Raw genomic sequence first — 10,999 nt, forward strand, 5'->3', positions numbered from 1 at the left:
GGACAAAATATAGATGATTATATAAACAAAATCATGGCCGACCTATAGACTAATAGCTAAAACTAATTTTGAACTCAGCATATAGTTGCTTGAGCAGGTTCTGGAGAAGTTGTCGATCTTTGATGTTATATGTGAATCTGCAAAAGAGCCTGAAGATAAAGAATATTGTCGAGCATGATTGGTTTGAGTATCTTTAAACACCTTTTCTACAATGAATTCATCAAAGCCAACTGCAATGGTTGCTTCAGCTTGAGCTCCATAGATCAGCGGCTTGATTCAAGAAATATGTATAGCACCAAAATACATCGGGTAAGGCTCACACAAAGCAGACATCTCGCACTCTGACAACTCGATGCGTCGGAGCTTTTTACGTGCCTCTCGAATGGCTGTGACCTTTGCATGAGCTATTGGATCCATGTATTTAAGGACCATGTTGTGATGGCTAACAACAATCTCATCCTTCAACATCACCACTGCACCAAAAAATCCTCCATGGCCACAATTCACACCTTCATAGGATTCCTGATTGCAATCCCTTTCTTGAACCTTCTCATGATGACCAGCAAAGGTTGAGACAACAATATCATCCATGAATCTGCTTAGAAGAATAGAAAAGAGAACTTTGATAGTCACTTTTCCACTATTGAGATTTTTGTTGGAGTAAGAGATAGGAAAATCCATATTGTTCTCTCCTGGTTATGCTAGGATGCATCCCATTTTATATGCCAATGCATCTATGTGGACATGGAAAAACTTCTTCCAATCAAGAGCCTTCAAAATTGGAGCATAAATAAATATGTTCTTCAATTGTTAAAACAAAATTTCTTGCACTCTTCAATTCATTCAAATTTTGCGATGAGAGCATAGAGAAGTTTTGCAATGACTGCATACATATAGATAAACCTTTGGAAGTAGCCACAATGGCCCGTAAAGGCTTGTACCTTCCTAACTTTTGTGGGTCTTAGAAGAGAAACAATGACTTTTATCTTCCCAAGATCTGTAGAAATGCCATTTTTGGACACGATATGCCCTAAATTATTTCCTTGTCTTACCATGAAGACACATTTTTCCGAGTTCAAGCAGATATGATGTGTTTTGCACTTTTCAAGATGTATGTTTCTCAATAGAGAAGACACACAAAAGTCATCCATGTAAATTTCTAAGAGTTGTCTTAGATATTCTTTAAATGCGTGACTCATTAGCCTCTAAAATTTGATGGGTACATTGGTCAAGACAAATGGTATCACTCTGTTAAAAAATATTCCCCATTCTGTTGCAAAGGCTATCTTTGCTGATCTTGTAGATTCATAGTAAGGTGATTGTAGCCCAAAACTCTATCAAGAAATTTGTAAGCTTCCTTTCCTACAACTCTCTCAATCACATGATATATAATGGATAAGGGATAGTTGTCTCTTACCGTGGCCATAATAACCTGATTGAGATTCACACATACTCACAATTTCCATTCTTTCGTGGCACTACCACAATTGGAAACACCCAATCTTTCTACTCAATCTCATAGATAAACTCTATCTCCTAAAACTTATCTATATCATCTTTGAGTTTCTTCACAAAAGTTTCATTGTAAGTGTAGGAACGTTGTTTGTGCGTCTTAGCATCACTCTTGCACACCTTAATGGAGAGTTTGGGAATTTCCTAATTCCCACTCTTGAATTGGGGTGAAGTTTTGACCATCAGAATATGATTTGTTTCCATTTTTTGTCACAAATGTGATGATTTAAAGAGAGAGAGAGAGAAAGAGAGAGCAAGGAGACAAAATGAGAAGATACAAGACCAAGGTCTCACTTGAAGAGAGTGAGGAATTTTTTTTGACAAAAGTTCTATTCATGTGGACAAAACTAAGGGGTGCAAAATGAGGATGTGGGAGGGGGAGAGAGAGATAGAGGACCAAACTCAATTGCTTAGGAAGAGTGAGGAGAAACCTCATAATCAAATTTTTGACCGTGTGGAAAAAACTGTAGGATGGAAAAATTATGGAATTGTGACTAGCATCATCCTGGTTTTGCCACCTCCAGAGAGCTGCAATAAGGTGTCTATGTGACTCTACAGCTCAAGAAATAAGTGAAATAACTTATGTGATCTTTAGAATCAATAACCTCTTGGAGAGTAGACTACCCTCTATACAAGGTCTCCTATCTACCTCTCATGTCCTCATATCTAGAAAACTTCTCCTTGAAGCACTCAAAATCCTCTTTGCATAGCTTGCAAGTTCTCTCTTTGCTGGGACTATCATCAACTCATCCTTTCTCAATCCATAGTCTATGTGGTGCTACCCTAAGCTAGCCAACAACTACTCGTGAGGTATGAGGCATGTTCATGTCCATGTATCTAGTATAGAGAGAGAGGGTGCGGGGGGGGGGATTGTGTTGGGGGGAACAAGCAAGCCAAGTACAAGGAAAATATAATAGCCAGGCAAGGAAAGAAAAAGAGAGAGGCCTAAACTCACTGATTTGAGGAGAGAGTAGAATCCACTCTCACTAAAAAAATGTAAAGAATGAGGATGCAAGAGAGCTACACAAGACAAGCACAAAGCACACAGAGATGGAAAGCTTCTTCTTCTTCTTCACAGAAAAGAGAGTACAAAATGACTAAGTGCTAAAGCTGAAAAGTAGCACATATGTACATGCGGTCACTAAGTGTGAACTCGCTAGAAGCGTACTAGGCTGGCACTATAAGTGTAGTCCAGCTGTAGAATCACTGACAGAGATCCTCCGTGTCGGTCACCTAACGCGCCAGTGAGTAAATGCCGTAAGCGGCCAAGACCCGTAGTGGATGCCAGCTCAAGGTGTAGAGCTCGACATCTCAACACTCCCCCTCGAGCTCTGCATGTCGCAGAGTCCAAGCATAGTCCGGAAACGTCGAAGCTTCTCAGCTCCGAGGGCCTTGGTAAAGATATCCGCTATCTGCTCCTCTGTGCTGATGTAGACCAAGTCGATGTCGCCCGCCAACACTCGCTCTCGAACGTAGTGGTAATGGACCTCTATGTGTTTGGTCCTGGCATGGAACACTGGGTTCCTAGCCAACTGCATGCTGCTGAGGTTGTCACAATGGATGAAAATCTGCTGGTCCACCTGCACTCCCAAGTCCTCAAGTAATGTGCGTAGCCAAGCTACCTCGCACGCCGCAACTGCTGCACCTCTGTACTCGGCCTCTGTGCTCGATAAAGCAACCGTAGGCTGCTTTTTGCTGCTCCAAGTAACAGCAGCACTCCCAAAAGAGAACATGAAGCCATTGGTAGATCTCCTATCAACAATGCTACCTGCCCAATCTGCATCTGTATACCCATACAATGCTAATGGTGCATCTGCTGCATAGAACAATGCGTAGTCAAGAGTACCTTGCACATACCTAAGTGTGCATCGTACTCCATCCAAATGTGGCTTCCTCGGAAGTTGCATGAACTGACTCTCCAAGCCTACTGTGTAGCTCAAGTCTGGCCTCGTGATAGTCAAGTAGATTAGACTACCCTCCTGTACATGTTGACATCCTCAACAACATCACCCTTCTCTGCACTCAGCTTTGCATTCACATCCAAGGGAATAGAAATTGGCTTACAATCAGCCATACCATACTTTGACAACATGTCCAAAGCATACTGTCTCTGTGATAGCCATACACCCTCTGGAGTCCTGATCACTTCAATGCCAAGAAAGTAGCGCAACTCGCCTAAATCTTTCATTTCAAACTCCTGTTTGAGAAGACCCTTCACATGGTCAATCTCCATAGCATTGTCACCAACAATAATAAGGTCATCTACATATATGGTAATGACCACAATCCCCACATCACTCTCACGTACATAGAGTGAATGATTAGCATGAGCTCTCCTAAAACCAATACTGACAAGATACTTGGCAATCCTGTCATACCATGCTCTAGAGCCCTGCTTCAAACCATACAAAGCTTTGAGAAGTCTGCATACATAATCTGGGTAACCTGGATCGACATAACCAGGTGGCTGATCCATATACACTTCCTCTTGCAACTCACCATTCAAGAAGGCATTCTTTACATCCATTTGATGCATAATCCATCCTCTAGATGCAGCCACTGCTATGACAGCTCTCACTGTCATCATCTTTGCCACTGGAGCAAAGGTCTCCTCATAGTCTATGCCATACGTCTGTGCATAACCCTTTGCGACCAGCCTTGCCTTGTGACGCTCAATGTCACCATCAGCCTTATGCTTGGTTTTATACACCCATTTACAGCCAATAGCTTTCTTGCCACTTGGCAATGGCACCAACTCCCATGTGTCATTTGCTTCCAATGCAGCCATCTCTTCATTCATTGCATCATCCCAATGCACATTTCCAAATGCATCCTTAAAACATGTGGGCTCCACATCCTGTATCACCTTAGCCATGTAGGCTTGGTGATGCGCTAGATACCCATCATAAGTCAATTTCTGAACTGGATTTCTGACTCTATTAGATCTGGGCGGTCCTGGGTCACTCCTTTGCCCTCTAGCATCTTCTTGTACTTTCCTTACACCAGTTGTCCTGACAGCCGGAATTCCAAATTCCTCATCAAGACTTTGTTCAGAACCATCTGAATCCATGTCTACATGTGAAAAACCTGATGATGCATCAACCATAAAGGGAGGCTCATCAACCTTTTCCTTTCCTTTTCGTGATACATTCCCTGTACCTGTTGGTGGAGTAACCTGCGTACGTAGTCTACCATTCCATGGTTTCTCAACAGAGCCACGAGAAGAGGACTCTTGTGGTCCACTCAAAACCTGTGACTGTGGCCTCACATTTTGTACAACCACATCATCTTTTACATCAGCCCCAATAGTGCCATGTGCATTACTGTACCAGCTGCTCATCTCATCAAAGACTACATCTCTGCTCACTCATAATTCTCGTGTAGTAGGATTGTAGCACCTGTACCCCTTTTGTTCAAGGGAATATCCCACAAGAATACATTTCTCTGCTTTAGGATCCAATTTCCTACGCAACTCATCTGGTACATGCACGTAAGCTATGCAGCCAAACACTTTCAAGTGTGCCAAATCAGGCTTTGTACCTGTAAACTTTTCCTCAGGTGTTACATCATGCACCGCAGCTGTAGGTGTCCTGTTCATAATTTACACAGCTGTATTTACAGCTTCAGCCCAGAAATGATGAGACATGTTCTTCTCATTCATCAATGCACGTGCAACCTCTGCAATGTGCCTGTTTTTCCTTTCTGCGACCCCATTCTGCTGTGGAGTATATCTGTATGTAAACTGCCTGTGTATACCATGCATTCGCAGAAAATCTGAAAAATCATTGGAGAAGTACTCTCCCCCTCCATCTGACCTCAATGTCTTGATTTGCATATCTGTCTCCTTCTCAATCATGACTTTGAAGTCTTGAAAGTGACCAAACACTTCATTTTTGTTACGCATGAAGTAGACCCATACTTTCCTTGTATGGTCATCAATGAAAGAGACATAATACCTGCAACCATGTATACTTGCAGTATCGGTTGGACCCCAAACATCTGTGTGCACCACCTCAAGTGGCTTTTTACATACATTGCGCTCATGTGGAAATGAGCCCTTTGACTGTTTTCCAAACTGGCATGTTGCACACACTTTATGCATACCATCCACCTTGAATTTGGGCAAACCTTTTACAATCTGTTTTGATTGCATGCTGCGCAATCTCTGCTCATTGACATGGCCAGTGCGTTTGTGCCAAATGTCAACATCAGCCACAACACCTGTGCCCTGTGCAAATAATGCAGCTTTTACCTCAGGCATGTCTACATTCAGCGTAAACATTCTACCCACACATTTTCCCTCTGTGATCAGCTTACAACCATTCTGGAAGTCTTCTACATAACAGCCATTTGGATTGAAGCGAACCTGCAAACCCTGCTCAACCATTTGTCCAACAGAAACAAGATTCTTTGTAATGTTTGGGACATGAAGTACATCTGCTAAGTACTTTGATTTCCCACTCTTCGTATTTAGAGGTATGTCCCCTACATGAGCAATGGGGTGAGCTGTGTCATCTCCTGTCTGCACATAGCCTAACACATCTGGTTTGCGCATATCTCTAAACCACTCTCCACGAGACGTCATGTGATTAGAGGCACCTGAATCCACATACCAAACATCATCTTGGGTGGAATTATCTGTAGTCATTGTATTCATTACATGTTGCATAACAAAAATGCGCTCGTTTTTGCTGTCATCTGCATCTCTGCTAGTAGATGCATAGTTGCCCTGTTCTCTCTTTCTACTTGCTTTTCCCTTTGGACAGTCACATGACATGTGACCTCTTTCACCACAAGTCCAACATTCTCTACTATCTGGAGTATGTTGCTGCCTGCTTGATCCTGCACCACGACCTCTTTGACTCCCCCTGCCTTGAGACTGGTTTCCCCTGCCACCTGTATTGTTTTGATTTGATTGACCTTCCAGAAATTGGCCCCTGCAACCCCTTGGGCCTCGACCACGACCTCTACCTCTACCTCTGTTGGAGTTAGAATAGAAGGCCTGTTCAGAATTATTTCTGCCATGAGAAGAAGATGTGTCAAGGTTCTTCTCCTCAAGAATAAGCATAGAAATCAAATCTTGGAACACGGGGATGTCGTCTCTTGTATTCATGGAAGACCTAAAATGTACATACTCATCTCCTAGACCATCCAAGCATGCACGGACAATGTCATCGTCTTCCACTGAGACTTTAATAGATCCAAGAGCCTCAATGATACTCTTGATCTTCAAAGCATAATCATTGATGGAGAGGTTGTTCCTCTTAACCTGATTTAGCTCCGACTTTAGTTGAAGCTTCCTGGCCTTGGTGTTCACCTCGAACACTCTGCCTTAGTTTTTCCATGCAATGGCGGGGGTTTCAGCATCCTGTAGATAGCCCATCATGCCATCTGTGATGCTCATAGAAAGCCAATACATCACTTTGCTCTAGCCTTGTTGCCAGTCCCTCAAAGCTTTCCTTTGTTCTGCTGTAGCATTTGCCTCGGGAATCTCTGGTTCCTTTTCATTGTCTCCTTCTACATAGTCCCAATAACCTTTTCCTTTTAGGAAATTTGTTATTCTGAACTTCCATGCAGGGTAGTTATTTTTCTCAAGCTTCTCAGTAACAATCTGACTGAAACCGTCAGACATCTTGAAGCACTAAGACAAAATAGCTGCAATCTGCAAAAACCTGCAAATCTGCTGAACCTGCTATCGTGGTTCCTGTAACGCTTTCTACACTCAATGAGTGTCCACAATCAAGCGTACATACAACCACTGTACTTGTACAGTAAATCTTTGTATACTGCACTTTGGAGACCTGTTCAGAAACTTGGCATCTGGTCGTGGATTGCGAATGAAGGGATTGTGATGCTCTTGCTCTCTTAGCCTCTCTTGCCTGTACCAGGCTCTGATACCACGTAAAGAATGAGGATGCAAGAGAGCTACACAAGACAAGCACAAAGCACACAGAGATGGAAAGCTTCTTCTTCTTCTTCACAGAAAAGAGAGTACAAAATGACTAAGTGCTAAAGCTGAAAAGTAGCACATATGTACATGCGGTCACTAAGTGTGAACTCGCTAGAAGCGTACTAGGCTGGCACTATAAGTGTAGTCCAGCTGTAGAATCACTGGCAGATATCCTCCGTGTCGGTCACCTAACGCGCCAGTGAGTAAATGCCGTAAGCGGCCAAGACCCGTAGTGGATGCCAGCTCAAGGTGTAGAGCTCGACATCTCAACAAAAAATTCAATGTAAACAAAACTGAAGGATGGAGGGGGACACAGAGAGAGACAGGGGGACGGATTCAACCAAGGCATCTAGAACCTATATGCGATGATATGTGTATCTTGGATTGTCAATATCTTATATAGACAAAGGAAAAAAAATAGTACTTGGTCATTGATTGCTTGGAAGTTGCGAGTAGCAGACACACACACATATACACAGGGGGGGGGGGGGAGAGAGAGAGAGAGAGAGAGAGAGAGAGAGAGAGAGAGAGAGAGAGAGAGAGAGAGAGAGAGAGAGAGAGAGAGAGAGAGTGATAGAGAGAGAGAGAGCTGTGTAGATTTAGTATGGGTGTAATTCTTGTCTTGCTTGTCCCAAATACAAGTTGTCCATGTAGACTAATCTTAACCAGTCCAAACCTAGGTCCTCAACCTAGGTGTTGTACATGTTAACACACCCAACAAATTTGGACCTAGTTCATCAAATTAGGTTTGGTGCATGTAGACCAAGACTAGAAAATTAAAACCAAAGTCATCCACCTTTTGCCAGCCAATCTGCGAGAGAGAGAGAGGGGGGGGGGGGGGGGGAGAGAGAGACATAGAGAGAAAGACAAAGATAGAGATCAAGGCAAGAAAGCTATATAAGTTTGACATGGGTTCAATTCATGTCTTCCAAGACCTTAATATTTGTCCATGTGGACAAAACCCAACAAATTCAAGCCTAGATCATTGACCTCTTGCGAACTACTAAGAGAGAGAGAGAGAGAGAGAGAGAGAGGGGGGGGGGGGGAGGGTGGAATTCGAACCTAGTTCATCAAATTAGGTTTTGTGCATGTAGACCAAGCCGAAAAAATTCAAACCAAAGTCATCCACCTTTTGCGAGCCAATCTACGAGAGAGAGAGAGGGGGGGGGGGGGGGGGGGCGAGAGAGACAGAAAGAGAAAGATAGAGATCAAGGCAAGAAAGCTATACAGGTTTTACATGGATGAAATTCATGTCTTCCAAGACCTTAAAATTTGTCCATGTGGAAAAAAACCAAAAAATTCAAGCCTAGATCATTGACCTCTTGCAAACCAGGGTCAGAGAGAGAGAGAGAGAGAGAGAGAGAGAGAGAGAGAGAGAGAGAGAGAGAGAGAGAGAGAGAGAGAGAGAGAGAGAGCCGTGTAGATTTAGTATGGGTGTAATTCTTGTCTTGCTTGGTCTAGTTACAAGTATTGTCCATGTGGACTAGTCTTAACCAGTCGAAACCTAGGTCCTCAACCTAGGTGTTGTACATGTTAAGATACCCAACAAATTTGGACCTAGTTCATCAAATTAGGTTTTGTGCATGTAGATCAGGACAAACAAATTCAAACCAAAGTCATCCACCTCTTCCACCCAATCTGTGCGCGCGCGCGCGCGAGAGAGAGAGAGAGAGAGAGAGAGAGAGAGAGAGAGAGAGAGAGAGAGAGAGAGAGAGAGAGAGAGAGAGAGAGAGAGAGAGACATAGAGAGAGAAAGAGAAAGATAGAGATTAAGGAAAGAAAGGTATATAGGTTTGACGTGGGTGTGGTAGAGTTCATGTCTTCCAAGACCTTAATATTTGTCCACGAAGACAAATACCCAACAAATTCAAGCCTAGATCATTGACCTCTTGCGAACTACGGTGTGTGTGTGTGTGTGTGTGTGAGAGAGAGAGAGAGAGAGAGAGAGAGAGAGAGAGAGAGAGAGAGAGAGAGAGAGAGAGAGAGAGAGAGAGAGAGAGAGAGAGAGGGAGAGGGAGAGGAGGGGGAGGGGGATTCGAACCTAGTTCATCAAATAAGGTTTTGTGCATGTAGATCAAGCCGAACAAGTTCAAACCAAAGTCATCCAGCTTTTGCTGGCACACACACACACACACACAGAAGGAAAGTCTCAAATCTTGTATGGTAATAATGTTTGTCAAGACACACGTCTAGATTTGTCCATGTGGAGAAAATTCAAAATTAGAGCACTGATTTCTTGCAAACTAATTTTCACAAATGAGGCCTCTAGATTTTGTATTCTGTTGCGCTTGTCTTGCAAAGGGACTCTCAATGTAGGTAAGATAAGCCTTCTACCTTTGGTATAGGTGAAATTTCCTTCTTACAAGGCCTCAAGATTTGTCCATGTGGACAAAACCTGAATAGTTAAAACCTAGGTGATTGACTTAGGTGTTGTTCATGTGGAAAAGAACCAAAAAAATAAACCGAGATTACAAACCTCTTGATAACTATGGTCTACTAAATATATATATATATATATATATATATATATATGTATACATACACACACACACACACACACACATATATATATATATATATATATATAGAGAGAGAGAGAGAGAGAGAGAGAGAGAGAGACGGGGGACCAAGAAGGCCACAAGACATTTTACATGTGTAATATTTGTCATGGGGCACCTCTAGATTTCTCCATGTGGATAAAAGCAAAAACTGGAGCATTGTCTGCTTGCCAACTATGCTTCCACACAAACAGAAACACACACACACACACACAAAGAGAGAGAGAGAGAGAGAGAGAGAGAGAGAGAGATAAAGGGAAACTAAGTGTCTAGATTTTGTATGCAGTGTTATGTTTTGCCTTGGAAAGCCTCTAAAGGTCCCATGTGGACAAAGGTGAAAGATTAAAATTTTGTCAATAAATTATTGTCAACTACAATGCATTGGTGGGGGGGGGGGGGGAGAGAGAGAGAGAGAGAGAGAGAGAGAGAGAGAGAGGCAAGAGACTTCAATTTGGTATGGGTGCAATTCATGTCTAGCAAGGTATCACAATTTGTCAATGTGGGACAAAACCTAACATATTCAAACCTAGGTCATTGACCCAGGCTTTTTCCATGTGGACAAAACCTAATAAACTAATACTTTGGTCAAACTAGGGTCTACTGAGAAAGAGAGAGAGAGAGAGAGAGAGAGAGAGAGAGGGAGAAAGAGAGAAAGAGAGAGGTAGGGAAGTTATCAAGACTTGGTATGGGTGCAATGTTTGTCCTTCAATGCCTCTAGATTTTTCCATGCGCATAAAAGCCAAAGTTGGAGCATTTACTCTTGGCCAACTACACCACTAGAGAGAGGAAGATTAAGGTAAACAAGGCCTCTAGATGGTGTATCAAGTGTTGTGTATGTCTTGCAAGACTTATCAATTTCCCATAGCAAATGATTAAAACTTGGTTCTTAAGTTCTTGCCAAGTACAATTTAAAATATATGTGAGAGAGGGAGAGGAGAGAGAAATACAGAGACCTCAAGATTTGTCCATATGGACAAAAC

The 10,999-nt window shown here is 42.7% G+C and overlaps 1 pseudogene; it reads right to left on the bottom strand.

Moving 5' to 3' along the window:
• Positions 1 to 276: 276 nt before the first annotated feature.
• LOC147458165 (guanosine deaminase pseudogene) lies at positions 277 to 591 on the bottom strand (annotated as a pseudogene).
• Positions 592 to 10,999: the final 10,408 nt, after the last annotated feature.

Source organism: Adiantum capillus-veneris, chromosome 5 (assembly GCF_014529385.1).
Source record: "Adiantum capillus-veneris isolate H3 chromosome 5, ASM1452938v2, whole genome shotgun sequence".
Taxonomy (NCBI): Eukaryota; Viridiplantae; Streptophyta; class Polypodiopsida; order Polypodiales; family Pteridaceae; genus Adiantum; species Adiantum capillus-veneris.